Consider the following 17,601-nt stretch of genomic DNA (forward strand, 5'->3'; position numbering starts at 1 on the left):
TTCACAAATCTCGCAAGACAATACCTTCTTGGGTAATGGATTGTTCATCTTTCACATTTTTGAATTTCTAATATTCATTGTCACATGTGAGAGGTCGAGTGTGCTGTTTCCAGGATTGATGTGCAATAATGTCTTTTAGTATCAACATGTCACTATCTTTGCTTGTTGCAGTAATAATATATTTCAAACAATTAGCAGTGGGGTGCTGGACTTTACAATTACGTTAATGTAGGCTTCATCTGCTTTGAAAGGGGTACCATGACACCACACTGGTACTCGTGAAAAGTAGTCAGCAGGAGTTTGATCTTTCCCTGGTTGGTGCACAATAGTGTAGTCCTATTCCTGTAGTCACAAACCCCAACATTCAATTATAAGAAACATTTGGATTGCCAAACATGGTAAGCAATGCTTGATTATCAGTTAAAAGAGTGAAAGGTTTTCCATATAAGAATACGTGAAAATGTTCACAAGCACACACCACTTTTAAGCTTTCTTTTTCAAGTTGTTAATAGGCACATTCAATGTGTGACAAACTTCTACCTGTATTTGCTACAATATTGCGAGCTTGTTTTCATCCTTCACAAGAATCAAACGCTTCACCGAGATCGAAGGACCTTTTCACTCAGAAAGAAGTGTGGTGAACCATACACAATCACTTCAAAACTACCCCAACAATTTAAAAACCAAGACCAATGTGGCACGGAAGGAAATCTCCATTCAGGAATCCAGTTCAAAGCTTTATTTTACAACCATAAAGTTAGTGTCAAGAAGACAGTGCGCAAAATCAAATTTCAAAGATATATAAGCACCATGGGCTGCCTAAACCAATGAAACAAATTTAATTGAATTAACATCAACACATTTTTAGAATTCTATACATATCATTAATTAAATTATCTGAGACACAGAAACATATCTCAGGTAAGACTGTATCAACATCTGTCAAGTTCAATTAAGCAGAGTTTGCAAACTTAGGGCTGGACATCGGTTGCCCCTACAACTAAACAAATTAGGAAATGCATGTGAGGGGGCAAACACATGCAGGAAAAATACAAAAAGAAGACAAAATAATTTGGAAAAGAATATATCTTGTACTACAGAATACTAGCTAGAAAAATAAAAAGAGTGAGTGTCAGCACGATAAATTCTATTCTAGAAAAAGGGACATGTAAAGGGAAATGGCATTCAGCTGAGAGAGATATACTTCTCCAAGGGACAACATTCAAGGATTCTTCATCAGCAAAGCATCTAGATCAGCAGCAAAGTCCAATCAAGAGTGTCATCAGGAAGGGTGCAGAGAGAACTGAACCGGGTTGAGGGGTCGGAAGAGCAGCAAAAAGACTGCGAGACTGTCTAAAACTTACAAAGTTCATCCCTATTTAGAAATGCACAATTAATATGATTTGTTGATCCAGTAGCACCACAACACGCAAAAATATAAATGAACTTTAGGCTGTAACAGTTTGTCAGATTCCCAGGTCTAGCCTGAATTTGTGTTATTTTGCAAACATTCTATTTATTCCCAGGGTTTACAATATCCTTGTCTCAGTTCCGTGTGAATCCGTATGTCAATTGAAACAAATTACTTAACATTAGGTCCACAGGCTTGGATGTTCCTTTTCAAGTTCACTAAACTAAAAGTCTCTCTGTAATTGAACAAAGAATCTATTGCTACTCATGCGAACAGAACCTAGACAAATAATTCACATTAAAAAAGAACAAGGATTCATCACCTTAAATGACTGCAAACACAAGCTCTGCAGCCTAAGTTATCCTAACACAAGAAATATAAAATGCATTAAAATACTGGTTAATAAAACACACATAATATGCAAACTCATACATTCAGCATTAGTAATATACCAACAGATTAAGTAAAACATTTCAATATAAATTGTAAAACGTTGTTGATGCATCAATGTAGATATGACATTTGTATCATATGCAATTATTTTTAAAACTCATAAATCACACATTAAACAATAAATATGGTGATTTATTATGATACTAGAAATTAATCTAAAGTACAAAACACACTTTGGCATTATTTACATTTAATTAACAAATTGTTAAATTCAGAAGGCACAATTGTGACTACCAAAAATGGAAACATGAGAAATATGCATCAATGCAGCTTTCTACGTTGGGCTGTCAAAAATGAGACTTAAACTTTAACCTTCTTCTGAGGTCTGGGTCACTAAAAGCATTACTAAAATGTATGCTCCAACAGTCCCTCCTCTGATGGCAATCTATGCCATCACAAAAAGGACACACTCTCATATCAATGAGACCACTCAAAGGTTTGATGTCTTTTTCCAGTTAGGTTTGCTGTAATTCTCAATTTTCATGAGATTAGTATAATAAACACTTTTCATCTTTTCCATTTGTATCTCCTCACTCCTCTGTCTACTCTTAGCTCTTTTCTCTTTCCACATTTTGTATAGTTTGTACGATCCAAGTGCAGCTAAGGCACCTAAAGCCACAATCAACACAGGTTTCATTCCCACTACTCCTGTTCCCAATTTTCTAAACCAATTTCCCATGGTTGACAACTCGTTACCTATTGCATTCCATGCACCAGTGGCTGTCAGTCCTTTCAGGTATAACTTAAGATGATTTTGCAAAACCATTGATCGCACATCAACCATCTCCATATACATTAATAGCATAGCTCCAGCATAATCAGTACATATTTATCTACGATTGTTGACAATTTCCTAATCTTGATACCATTCAAGTGTATTCCGACTGATGGAATGATGGCACCAAATTTATCTCCTGTAATTTCAGCTGCACTAGCGCCTCTCTTAAATCTGGAATTCGATTTCTCTTTCCAGACTGGGTTGTCAAAATTGTCCACATGATAAATGTTCGGAAATACTACTCCCAGGTAACATGTACTATACTAACCTTTCGGCAGTTTGTAATAGGCATTTTTCCCCACAAGTGAAATAAACACCTGGTATGGCAGGATCTTGTCCATTCAATATAAAAGTCCAAAGACACTTAAACAAAAATACATGTCTACATTCACCAGTACCTAAAAAATATGTGTCTGTCTGTTACTTAGGTCTATGTATACGCAATTAACCTATGTGCTGCCAATCTAAAGCTAAGTGTCCTTGACTATTGCTACCTGTAGTATGTGCAGGTTATTTTTGCCAGTCTAGTAAAACTACTCCTTTTTCTATTTTTGCTTTAATTACTTTCTGTGACGGGCCGACGCTCTCTTAGTCAGACCCGTCGTATCCCGGGGGCATTACTACACAGGATACTTCCGACCCGGAAGTCCTCCGGGCGGAGACCACTCCAATACTGCTTCCGGGTGACGGCAGGCAGAGACAGCCATTTCACACCGTCACCTGGATACAAAAGGAGGAACAGGACGGAGCGGAGGCAGGCAACGCGGGAACCAGAGTGCAAACCCTTGGCGAGGCGGCAGACAGAGGAGGGAACCATGACGTCGACGGAGGCGTTCCAGACAATGGCCGTGGAGAGAACAGCGTCGAGGACCTCGGAAGCAGAGCCAGGACGGCAGGACAGCACAGAGGCACGTAACTCACACTCCGGCCACGCTCAGGGAAGAGCGTGGCCATCACAGGTGCGTAGAACACCCATACCGGGCGTGGGAAGGTGGAGGGGGTAATTAAATGGAGGGGAATAACGACGTAGCTTAAAAAAGGTCCAGTTACGTTTATTTTGGGGTTGTGCTTTTTTTTTTCCTCTTCTTTTTGATTTCTCCTGTTATTTTTGGGTTTCCCTTATAATATGCCTTGCTAGTTATATATATAGCAAGGTCCCAGAATTGGAGATTTGAGGTTTAGCTCATTAAAGCGCACATTAGAGAATCCAGTGACAAAGAGATCCAAGGCAAGTCGTTTAAAATACAGGCTAGGAACGCGCTGAGAGAGCGCAACAATGAGAAAAACGTAGGGGAAACAGAGGGAGAGCGATAAAACGCTATCTCACAGCCGAGATATTGAAGAGAAAGGCACGATCGAGTGAGATAGGTCAAGAGAAAGATGGCAAAACATACAGTAGACCGAAAGAGAAGGAAAGGAAAACACCCTACAGAGAAGGTAGCAATATCCATGTGAAAACAAGAAAAGGAGAGAGCAAGTGAGAGAGAAACCCTAAAAATACGAAAAGAGGTGCAGAAAAGGGGAAAAGAAAACAGGAAAAAGGAAAAAGAGAAGAAGAGGAGAGAACTCAAACCAGACATAATTCATGTAGAATAGAAGGAAACAGAACTAAGGATAGGGAGACAAAAGAGTAGTCGATAATAGACCACTTACTGTTGTCTGTTTCCGTTCTCTTCCCACTGTGAGCCCTGCGAAGAGAAGACGCTGAGAAGAGGATCAGAAGAGTAGCAACCACCTGCACTCAAACCTAAAAATCAACTAAAAACTTGTAACAAAAATAAACTCTGCATATCATTTAACCACGGGCTACTTGTCTTCATTGCGCCATACTACCACAAGTTGTGTCAGAAGTGTGATCACCTTCTTCGGAAGCTCCCACAACGTAAGGGAATGGAATGGATGAAAAACCCACTCTCGCGGACATGACAGCCCAGCTGGCAGAAGGTCAACGGCACCTTCAATTGGTATGGGAGGAGCAGCTGAAGGAAGCCAAGGAAGAAAGGGAAGCATTTCAGACCGCCCTGAAGAGTCAGGCTACAATCACATCAAATAATCAATTGGTCCATGAAACTGCCTTGGGGAAACTGACTGAAACCATAGCCCAGACCAAGGTACATCCTAATGTTCCAAGCAGTGTTCTCCAAACATATCAGGACAATGAGGACCCGGATTCTTTTTTCACCAATTTCGAGCAGGTGGCAAGTTCCGCCAACTGGCCCTCAGACAAATGGGGACAGTACATAGCCCCCCTTCTGACGGGCCATCTCCAGGCAGCTTATCAGGCGGTAAATCCAGGAGGCGCAACCCCCTACACCGAAATTAAAAAGGCAATCCTAGAACGGATTGGCCTAGATCAAGAGAGTTATAGAGGGAGGTTTCATCAGACAAAGTGGATGTCGCAGGAAACCCCCCGCACCTTGTATTATCAGGTATATCACACAGGGGGAAATGGCTCCATCCTACCGAGACCACTAAGGATGAGATGTTTGATGCTATTGTTCTCAAACAATATCTGGATGCTCTCCCAACCACCACCCGCAACTGGGTTAAACAGCACCCCGATCTTACAAACCATAAGGAAATTGATTTAGCCTGTGCCTTCCATAGGGCTCTCGAGTTTTGAGGGGCTCACCCGAAATCCACCTCCTCGGCCCGCGGGTATCAGTTTCGAAACTGGTCTACCCCCGCCAAATAGCCGGCCCAAGTACTGAGAGAGCTATTACCCCGCATCCTTCTTGTCAGGATACTTCAATTCGATTTCCTCCGAAGAAGACGATAACTCCTCAGTCCCGACCCGAGCTACTCACAACAAATTTTAATCCTTCGTGCTGAATACCCCGGAGGGGGAAAGGGGAATGGGATTGTAGAGAGACTGCCACAGAGATGATGAACGTCAGTACTCAGTCTGCCTCTTCATGTCTAAGATTGGATGCAGCACCTGCAAGAGTCACAGTCGCAATTACTAGGGACATACAACATCAGTTTTACACTTTCTACTCTTAACACTTAATTCTCTTTAATTCTATTATTTCTTCACTCACCCTGAGTTCTCTGTAGCCTTGCTTCTCTCTATGAATGATAAGCTCTTCTTAAAAATGCTTATTACTGATTCTGGAAGAACTTCTCAACCTTTGCTAGAGATTGGTTTTATGTTGCTATATATATATATATATATATATATATATATAGTTGGTGATAATGCGTTCTCCAAATCAGCTGATGTTAGTTGGTTTCTACTTTACATTAGGGAGTTCAATTACGTTTATTGCAGTGTTAATTCTTGCTTGTGAAAGTTTGTTTCTCCTGTCTTATTTTGACTTCTGTCAATACTTGTATTTGTAAATGCTTGTTTATTAAAGTTCGCTTCTTTCTTACTTCGACATGTGTTGATAACTTGTATTTGTAAATGCTTGTTTATTAAAGTTAGTTTCTCCTTTCTTACTTCGACATCTGTCGATAACTTGTATTTGTAAATGCTTGTTTATTAAAGTTTGTTTCTCTTTTAAACTCTACTTTGGTTTATTACCGTTGCATTTGTAAATGCTTACTTGTTAACATTCATTTCTCCGTTAAACTCGGCCTTCGTTTATAACCTTGGTATTTGTAAATACTTGCTTGTTAAAGGTAGTTTTTCTTTTGACTTTGGTATCTTAAACAGGAACCTTGTAAACATAAGGTTTATTCAAACATTAAACTCTGTAGCCTTGCCAAACCTCCACTGGAACGGTCTACTATCAAACTCCTCAAATAAACCTTGGCAATATTTATCACGTTTTCTGTAAAATAGTCTTCAAGTGTAATTTTACCTCACAGGAGTTTCTGCTCTGAAGCGCGCTCTCTCTCCACACAGCTGATTCCTGTCAGACCTCAGTTGAAGTGCCAAGCTTCCAGCTGGTGAGCTCGTAACCTAGCAACCAACCGATTGCAAGACTAGAACTGTAACTAACCTTCAGGACTCACGACGGCCATCTTGAATATTCTCTTATTGATTCTTCCTTTGAAATAAGCGCAAGATTACTCTGCAAACCTTCTTCCAGTTTGGGCTTTGCTGTCTCCACTGAGGATATCTCTTTGCTTTTCTCAAGCATTTCTTTGATTTGATTTGGCAAGTTTGTGTGGTCATGACAGTACTCCCCCTCAAGGAACAGTTCTCCAATTTAGGTTTGCTTGGGTAGGTTCTATGAAAGTTTCTCACTAATCTTGAAGCATGTACATACTCGTGTGGCTCCCAGGATCGTTCCTCTGGACCATAACCTTTCCAATCAATTAGATAATAAAGCTTGCCATTACGGATTTTGGAATCTAGGATTTGATTGACCTCATACTCTTCTGCAGAGCTAATCTGGATAGGACTTGGAGGGGAGTTTTTATGTAAATTTGGAGGACTGTACTGTAACAAGGAGACATGGAAAACAGGATGTATCTTTAGATGAGCTGGCAACTGCAATTTAACTGCCACTGGATTGATCATCTTGTCAACTTTAAATGGGCCTATAAATCGTGGCTGAAATTTGCGATTTCCTTTGAGACGTAAATGACGAGTGGATAACCAAACTTTGTCTCCTTACGAATAAATGGGGCTCTCTTTTTTTCTATCAGCCTGAGTCTTATATGAATCTGTTGCTTGAATGATGTTTTTTCTAGCCCTAACTAACGTGGTCTGCAAATCCCTCACCATCTCTTCTACTGCAGGCACCGAATCATCTTCTTTACCCAACATTACATTAGGATGTCTACCATGGTTCCGATAAAAGGGGGTGAACCCAGTGGTGGAATGAACAGCATTATTGTAAGCAAATTCAGCTGCCCACATCAACTCGGGCCATTCCTTCTCTTGATTAAATAAATTGAGTCTTAAATACTGTTCTAACTCTTGATTCACTCTCTCTCTGTTTGCCATCGGTTTCAGGATGGTAACTGGTAGAGTAACGAGAATCAATTCCTAATTGTAAAGAAATGGCTCCCTGTTGCAGTTGCCCCCCACTTTTTGCTTGATACTGATGCTGACTTGACTGAGAAGTGTGCTGGGACCCTGCTAACCAGGCCCCAGCACCAGTGTTCTTTCACCTAAAATGTACTATTGTTTCCACAATTGGCACAACCCTGGCACCTAGGTAAGTCCCTTGTAACTGGTACCCCTGGTACCAAGGGCCCTGATGCCAGGGAAGGTCTCTAAGGGCTGCAGCATGTCTTATGCCACCCTAGGGACCCCTCACTCAGCACAGACACACTGCTTGCCAGCTTGTGTGTGCTGGTGGGGAAAAAATGACTAAGTCGACATGGCACTCCCCTCAGGGTGCCATGCCAACCTCACACTGCCTGTGGCATAGGTAAGTCACCCCTCTAGCAGGCCTTACAGCCCTAAGGCAGGGTGCACTATACCCCAGGTGAGGGCATAGGTGCATGAGCACTATGCCCCTACAGTGTCTAAGCAAAACCTTAGACATTGTAAGTGCAGGGTAGCCATAAGAGTATATGGTCTGGGAGTCTGTCAAAAACAAACTCCACAGCTCCATAATGGCTACACTGAATACTGGGAAGTTTGGTATCAAACTTCTCAGAATAATAAACCCACACTGATTCCAGTGTTGGATTTATTAAAAAATGCACACAGAGGGCATCTTAGAGATGCCCCCTGTATTTTACCCAATTGTTCAGTGCAAGACTGACTGGTCTGTGCCAGCCTGCTGCTGAGAGACGAGTTTCTGACCCCATGCGGTGAGAGCCTTTGTGCTCTCTGAGGACAGAAACCAAGCCTGCTCTGGGTGGAGGTGCTTCACACCTCCCCCCTGCAGGAACTGTAACACCTAGCAGTGAGCTTCAAAGGCTCAAGCTTTGTGTTACAATGCCCCAGGGCACTCCAGCTAGTGGAGATGCCAGCCCCCACTTTTGGCGGCAAGTCCAGGAGAGATAATGAGAAAAACAAGGAGGAGTCACTGGCCAGTCAGGACAGCCCCTAAGGTGTCCTGAGCTGAGGTGACTGACTTTTAGAAATCCTCCATCTTGTAGAAGGAGGATTCCCCCAATAGGAATAGGGATGTGCCCCCATCCCCTCAGGGAGGAGGCACAAAGAGGGTGTACCCACCCTCAAGGACAGTAGCCATTGGCTATTGCCCTCCCAGACCTAAACACACCCCTAAATTCAGTATTTAGGGGCTCCCCAGAACCTAGGAAATCAGATTCCTGCAACTTAAGAAGAGGACTGCTGAGCTGAAAAACCCTGCAGAGAAGACGGAGACACCAACTGCTTTGGCCCCAGCCCTACCGGCCTGTCTCCCTCCTTCGGAAGAAAACTGCTCCAGCGACGCTTTCCCCAGGACCAGCAACCTCTGAATCCTCAGAGGACTGCCCTGCTTCAAAAAGACCAAGAAACTCCAGAGAACAGCGGCCCTGTTCAACAAAGACTGCAACTTTATTTCCAGAGGAGCAGCTTTAAAGACCCCTGCAATCCCCGCCAGAAGCGTGAGACTTGCAACACTGCACCCGGCGACCCCGACTCGACTGGTGGAGAAACAACGCTACAGGGAGGACCCCCCGGCGACTCAGAGACTGTGAGTAACCAAAGTTGTCCCCCCTGAGCCCCCTCAGCGACGCCTGCAGAGGGAATCCCGAGGCTCCCCCTGACCGCGACTGCCTGACTCTAAAATCCCGACGCCTGGAAAAGACCCTGCACCCGCAGTCCCCAGGACCTGAACGATCGGAACTCCAGTGCAGGAGTGACCCCCAGGAGGCCCTCTTCCTTGCCCAGGTGGTGGCTACCCCGAGGAGCCCCCCCCCCCTTGCCTGCCTGCGCCGCTGAAGAGACCCCTTGGTCTCCCATTGATTCCTATTACAAACCCGACGCTTGTTTGCACACTGCACCCGGCCGCCCCCGCGCTGCTGAGGGTGTACTTTCTGTGTCGACTTGTGTCCCCCCCGGTGCCCTACAAAACCCCCCTGGTCTGCCCTCCGAAGACGCGGGTACTTACCTGCTGGCAGACTGGAACCGGGGCACCCCCTTCTCCATTGAAGCCTATGTGTTTTGGGCACCACTTTGAACTCTGCACCTGACCGGCCCGAGCTGCTGGTGTGGTGACTTTGGGGTTGCTCTGAACCCCCAACGGTGGGCTACCTTGGACCCCAATTTGAACCCCGTAGGTGGTTTACTTACCTGCAAGAAGTAACAATAACTTACCTCCCCCAGGAACTGTTGAAAATTGCACTGTGTCCACTTTTAAAATAGCTATATGTGTTTTATGTAAAAAGTATATATGCTATTGTGATTATTCAAAGTTCCTAAAGTACTTACCTGCAATACCTTTCAAATGAGATATTACATGTAGAATTTGAACCTGTGGTTCTTAAAATAAACTAAGAAAATATATTTTTCTATACAAAAACCTATTGGCCTGGAATTGTCTCCGAGTGTGTGTTCCTCATTTATTGCCTGTGTGTATGTACAACAAATGCTTAACACTACTCCTTTGATAAGCCTACTGCTCGACCACACTACCACAAAATAGAGCATTAGTATTATCTCTTTTTGCCACTATCTTACCTCTAAGGGGAACCCTTGGACTCTGTGCATGCTATTCCTTACTTTGAAATAGCACATACAGAGCCAACTTCCTACACTAATCTTTTACTAAAGGCCTTCCAAAAGCGAGAAACAATTGGGACCCCCTGCCTGAAACTAAAATTTTTGGGATACCATGGGCGCGTACTATGTGTTGTGTAAACAACTGTGCAACCTATGGGGCTCGAGGGATTTCTTTCAAAGGAATGAAATGCGCAATTTTAGTGAAAGTATCTACAAAAACTAGGATAGTGTTAACACCTTGGCTACTAGGGAGGTCCACTGTAAGATCCATAGTAACAGTATGCCAAGCATGGGGTGCAGTGGGTAAAGGTCTTAACAGATCTTGTGTAGCTGTTCTATTTGATTTCCCTCTTTGACATTTGTCACAAGTTGACACATAGGGGGTTATTCTAACTTTGGAGGAGGTGTTAATTCGTCCCAAAAGTGACGGAAAAGTGACGGATTTACCACCAGCCGTATTACGAGTCCATTATATCCTATGGAACTCGTAATACGGCTGGTGGTATATCCGTCACTTTACCGTCACTTTTGGGACGGATTAACACTCCTCCAAAGTTAGAATAACCCCCATATTGTCTTATCTGAGTTTTCATTTTTGGCCACCAAACTTCTCGTTGTATCAGATTTAGAGTTTTTTTGAATTCCTTTGTGTCCAGCCAATTAATCATCATGATAAGCCTGAAGATTTTTTTCTTGGAGCTCCACAGTCGGAACATACAGTGCACCTTTAAAGTATGGCAAACCATTTTTGATTTCTCTTCCTTGGCCTTCTTTAGACCACTTCAGCATTCCTTCAAATGTTAAGTTTTCTTGGATTTCTTTGGTTAAATCTTCATACAATATGGCAGATATGAACTTCTCTTGTGGAATAATAAATTATTTTTCTGGAGGCTCTTTAACTGCACCGGTATCAATTCAAGATAGAGCATCTGCCTTCCCATTTACTTTTCCTGGTCTGAAAGTGATAACAAAATCAAAGTCTGCAAAATATAGTTGCCTAGCTGTTAGAGTTCGAGCTGATTTTAAAAACTGTAAATTTCGGTGGTCCGTGTACACGGTCACTTTATGCTTAGCTCTCAAAATGTAATGCCTCCACTCACGAAAAGTTTCTTTGACTGCCAATAGCTCCTTATCCGCAATTGAATAATTTATCTCTGGTGGTGGTAATTTTTTTTTAGAGAAATAGGCCACTGGATGTAATTGACCTGTATCTTTATGACGCTGGGAAAGGATACCTCCTATGGCAACATCTGAAGCATCTGCCTCCACATAATATGGCTCATCTGGATTGGGGTTCAGCAAGATTGGAGCTGAGACGAAGGAATTCTTCAAAAAATTAAAAGCATTTTCAGCTTCTTTTGTCCGCTCAAACTTCAGTCCTTTCTCCAACAATCGAGTAATGGGTGTAACTGTTTGAGAAAAATTGGATATGAATCTTCGTAAAAATTAGCGAACCCCAAGAAACTCTGGATCTCTTTGACATTGCAAGGAGAAGGCCAATGTTGCACTGTCTTTATCTTGGTAGGATCCATACTAACTCCTTCTGGTGACAAAATGAATCCTAATAACTCAACTCGTTCCACATGAAATGCACACTTCTCCAATTTTACACAGAGATGGTTTTCTTGCAACCTTGTGAGGATGAATCAAACATGGGAAATGTGCTCCTGTAGATTGTCAGAAAATATTAAAATGTCATCTATATAAATCACAGTAATCCGGTTGAGGAATTCTAGTAATATATCATTAACGAAATGCTGGAAAGCAGCGGGAGCATTGCATAACACATAAGGCATCACTTGATATTCAAATAATCCGTATCGAGTCCGAAAAGCGGTTTTCCATTCATCCCCTGAAGCCACTCGTATCAAATGATATGCTCCTCGCAGGTCCAATTTGGTGTAGATTCTAGCATTCTTTACTTGATCTAATAAAACTGACACTAAAGGCAGTGGGTATCGATTCTTGATGGTAACCTGATTGAGCGCTCAATAATCAATGCAAGTTCGAAGACCCCCATCCTTCTTTAGTATGAAAAATAGTGGGGATGACACTGGGGATTCAGAAGGATGAATAAAACCATTAGCAAGATATTGATCCAAATACTCCTTTAAATGTTGGTTCTCTGCTTCGGTCAATGCCTATATTCTGCTACATGGCAATATCGCACCTGGCTCCAGTTCAATTTTGCAGTCGTAGGGTCGATGTGGCAGCAATTTCTCAGCCTCCTTTTCATCAAAAACGGCGACTAAATCCTTATATTCTTTTGGGATTTCTGTTGTTTTTAGTGGACAGATCATTGAAGAGTGTGATGATAAACAGGCCGCTTGGGACTTCATGGACACTTCCACTCCATCATGAAAGCAATTCTCTTTGCAGTAAGAGGAATTCATCTTGATCGTTCTCTTGCTCCAATCAATTTGTGGATTATGTTCTGTAAACCAGGGCAGACCCAAAATGAGTTGAAATTGTGGAGCATCTATCAAATTAAAGATTATCTGCTCCTGATGCTCACAAAAACCTTGCATCTGAATTGGTTCGGTCTCATGGGAAATGGGTCCTGAAGAAAGATTGGTTCCATCCACAGCTCTTACTACTTCCAAAGTAGATTTCTTGATAAATCGAATACCCATTTTACAAGCGTAGTTGATATCACAGAAGTTGCCCAGAAGATAGCTCCAGAGTCTATCATAACTGAGATCGATTGAATTTCCTTCTCAAGGGTCTTAACTGATACTGTTTGTACCAAATGTGGCGCTGCGGTTTGTAAGGTATTTGCCACTCGTTGATCTAAAGGAGTTGTCTTGGGTTCTGCTTTCATCAGGGCAACTCCTTCTACTGATGAAGCTGGCCTTTTTTCCGACTGAAGAGCTTTGGGTTTCTTGGGACAGTTTTTAACAAAATGCCCAGATGCACCACAATATAAACATAGTTGATTCACTCTTCTTTTCTCTTTTTCTTCCTTAGATAAAGGACCTCGGATGGAACCAATTTGCATTGGTTCTTCTATCGTTATCCCTTCTCCGGCTCTCGTATGATCATTTCTTACACAATCAATTCTCAGGGGAAATGGTCGATATTCTCTTCTCTTTTCTGCTCTTTGTTCGGTTAACCTGTGGTCAATCTGTAACACAAGATCAATTAACTCCGAAATTTCGGTGGGTCTATTTGGAACTTGTGCTAAGGCATCTTTCAATTCATCTCTCAGTCCACGATAGAATATGGCGGCTCTTTTTGACTCCGGCCAGGCAGTCTCTATAATGAGTTTATTGAAATGAGCCAGATAGGCTACTAGATCTTTATTACCTTGCCTGATTTCCAATAGTTCATTGTCAGTGGCTTGAGCTGCAGTTCGCCGATCAAATATTCTTAAGAACTCTTCCTTGAAATTTTGGAAATTATATAAAACAGGATCATTTCTAGAAATTATTGGCAAGGACCATGCGGCCGCATCACCTGTCAGATAAGACAATATAAATGCCATTTTGGACTGGTCTTTGGAAAAAATGACTGGTCTACATAAAAAATGGACTGTTTCTTCTATGGTGTTATTTGTTTCTGTAACCCTTCCAAAACGGTGGCTAATGCTTTTATATCAATTCCTTCTGCCATTCTGCTCAGGAGGAAATCAGTTTTTTCCCTAAAATTAGGGTGATGGCACTTCAATCTGTCAGGATACTTCAATTCGATTGCCTCAGAAGCAGAAGATAACTCCTCAGTCCCGACCCGAGCTACTCACAACGAATTTTAATCCTTCGTGCTGAGTACCCCGGAGGGGGAAAGGGGAATGGGATTGTACAGAGACTGCCACAGAGATGATGAACGTCAGTACTCAGTCTGCCTCTTCACGTCTAAGATTGGATACAGCACCTGCAAGAGTCACAGTCGCAATTACTAGGGACATACAACATCAGTTTTACACTTTCTACTCTTCACACTTAATTCTCTTTAATTCATTATTTCTTCACTCACCCTGAGGTCTCTGTAGACTTGCTTCTCTCTATGAATGATAAGCTCTTCTTAAAAATGCTTATTACTGAGTCTGGAAGAACTTCTCAACCTTTGTTAGAGATTGGTTTTATGTTGCTCTATATATATATATATATATATATATATATATATATATATATATATATATATATTAGTTGGTGATAATGCGTTCCCCAAATCAGCTGATGTTAGTTGGTTTCTACTTTACATTAGAGAGTTCAATTACGTTTATTGCATTGGTAATTCTTGCTTGTGAAAGTTTGTTTCTCCTGTCTTATTGTGACTTCTGTCAATACTTGTATTTGTAAATGCTTGTTTATTAAAGTTTGCTTCTTCTTTCTTACTTCGACATGTATTGATAACTTGTATTTGTAAATGCTTGTTTATTAAAGTTAGTTTCTCCTTTCTTACTTCGACATCTGTTGATAACTTGTATTTGTAAATGCTTGTTTATTAAAGTTCGTTTCTCTTTTAAACTCTGCTTTGGTTTATTACAGTTGCATTTGTAAATGCTTACTTGTTAACATTAATTTCTCCGTTAAACCCGGCCTTCGTTTATAACCTTGGTATTTGTAAATACTTGCTTGTTAAAGTTTGTTTTTCTTTTGACTTTGGTATCTTAAACAGGAACCTTGTAAACATAAGGTTTATTCATACATTAAACTCTGTAGCCTTGCCAAACCTCCACTGGAATGGTATACTGTCAAACTCCTCAAATAAACCTTGGCAATATTTATCACGTTTTCTGTAAAATAGTCTTCAAGTGTAATTTTATCTCACAGGAGTTTCTGCTCTGAAGCGTGCTCTCTCTCCACACAGCTGATTCCTGTCAGACTTCAGTTAAGTGCCAAGCTTCCAGCTGGTGAGCTCGTAACCTAGCAACCAACCGATTGCAAGACTAGAACTGTAACTAACTTTCAGGACTCACAACGGCCATCTTGAATCTTCTTTTCTTGATTCTTCCTTTGAATTAAGCGCAAGATTACTCTGCAAACCTTCTTCTAGTTTGGGCTTTGCTGTCTCCACTGAGGATATCTCTTTGCTTTTCTCAAGCATTTCTTTGATTTGGCAAGTTTGTGTGGTCATGACACTTCTACATCAAGAGAGGTCAAGACCGGTCCGCAATGTTTCCATTGCTCCGAGTGGGGACATATTGCCCCACACAATTTCCATTAAAAAAGAAACCGAAGAGCCAATGGAGATTGGCATGATGAAGGGACGGGTAATGTGGTTAGGGCAGAACAAAACAAAATATACCACTATAATGCACCTTGACCATGAAGAGCGGAAAGTGCTTATCGACTCCGGGTACAGCCAGAGTGTGGTGAATTGAGACCATGTGCAGCCTGAGCAGTGGATCCCTCATACCCAAGTCCTTATAACATATGTCGACGTAGACCAGAAAACCTATCCAGTAGCGGCTGTCTCCATAAACTGGAGAGGACAAGAAGAACGCCTCTCCGTCAGGGTTATTCCTAACTTCGGTGAAGACAGGATTATAAGTACAGATTATAAAGACTTTGGGCCTGATTCTGACTTTGGCGGGCGGCGGAGGCCGCCCTCCAAAGTCCCGCCGACAAATGACCGCACCGCGGTCAAAAGACCGCGGCGGCCATTCTTACATTTCCGCTGGGCCGGCAGGCGCTCTCCAAAAGAGTGCCCGCCGGCCCAGCGGAAATGCCCCTGCAACGAGGATGCCGGCTCCGAATGGAGCCGGCGGAGTTGCAGGGGTGCGACGGGTGCAGTGGCACCCGTCGCGTATTTCAGTGTCTGCATTGCAGACACTGAAATACTTTGTGGGGCCCCCAGGGGCCCCGCGGCACCCCCTACCGCCATCCTGTTCCTGGCGGGAGACCCGCCAGGAACAGGATGGCGGTAGGGGGTGTCAGAATCCCCATGGCGGCGGAGCGCGCTCCGCCGCCATGGAGGATTCTCCTGAGCAGCGGAAAGTCGGCGGGAGACCTCCGACTTTCCGTTTCTGACCGCGGCTGAACCGCCGCGGTCAGAATGCTCGACGGAGCACCGCCAGCCTGTTGGCGGTGCTCCCGTGGTCGGTGACCCTGGCGGTCACCGACCGCCAGGGTCAGAATGACCCCCTTTGTCTACTTATTGGCTAATACCAACCAGGAGCAGATGACTGACGCTTGGTGGAAGGAAACAACCCTCGTTTCCTCCAAGACCGAGGAATCCTGGGATAGGCGAAAACTCAGTAAAAAGAAAAAACGCGAACAAAAGCAGCGATATCGGAACAATGACGACGAACCTACACCCTCGATTTCTACTAATCCAACAGCTGTGATGTCTGTGGCAGGTAGTTTCCAACAGGCCCAAAGAGAGGATCCAACTCTGAAACACGCATAGCAGAGTGCATTAGCCCCGGACGGGTCCTCTGTATGTTGGCTGTTCACCATTACCAATGACTTGTTGTATAGAGAATGTCAAAACACTCCAGGTAAAAACCCCCAGTTAGTGGTGCCCCAGACCTATAGTGAACAGGTGCTCCAGTTGGCAAACAGAGATAATGGGGAAGGTCACATAGGGAGACAAAAAACAGAGGAAGCTCCAAAGGTTCTATTGGCCGGGCATATACGGAGACATTAGAAAACATTGCCAGGTGTGTCCTAAATGTCAACTAATAAACCCCTCACCTGACCGTACTGTCCCATTACAACCCTTGCCCATAATAGAAGTTCCCTTTTCGCGGGGAGGACTAGATTTAGTGGGTCCCCTAACCCCATCCGTAAAAGGACACCAATATTTGTTGACTACGCTACTAGGTACCGGGAAGCCGTACCCATAGCTAGTATGAACACTGAAACCATTGCACAGGCCATGATCACATTTTTTGCCCGAGTGGGTTTCCCCAAAGAAATTCTTACCGATCAGGGAACCTCCTTTATGTCCACACTTATGTCTGAAATATGTCCTACCCTTGGGGTGAAACAAATACGAACTTCTGTATACCATCCCCAGACAGATGGGCTAGTAGAGCGCTATAATAAGACCATTAAGACCTTGCGGAGGAAGGTCATCAGTGACTCGGGGATATATTGGGAAAAGAAATTGCCACTTGTCCTATACGCATTACGAATCCGCATAGTCTTCTACAGGACATAGCCCCTTTGAGTTGTTGTTTAGCAGACAGCCACGTACCTTACTGGAAATGCTGGCTGAGCAATGGGAGAAGTCTGAGGATGAGATAAAGGACGTTCTATCATACACCAAAGACCTAAGAGACAACCTACATTCCATTTGGGAGGAGGCCCACAAAACCCTGAGAGACGCACAAGCAAAGCAAAAGTCTTATTACAACACCCATAGTACACCCCGTAGCCTGACAGTGGGGGATAAAGTACTGGTACTCCTGCCCCTAGTGAAAACAAACTTTTG

This window comes from Pleurodeles waltl, chromosome 2_2 (genome assembly GCF_031143425.1).
Source record: "Pleurodeles waltl isolate 20211129_DDA chromosome 2_2, aPleWal1.hap1.20221129, whole genome shotgun sequence".
Lineage (NCBI taxonomy): Eukaryota > Metazoa > Chordata > Amphibia > Caudata > Salamandridae > Pleurodeles > Pleurodeles waltl.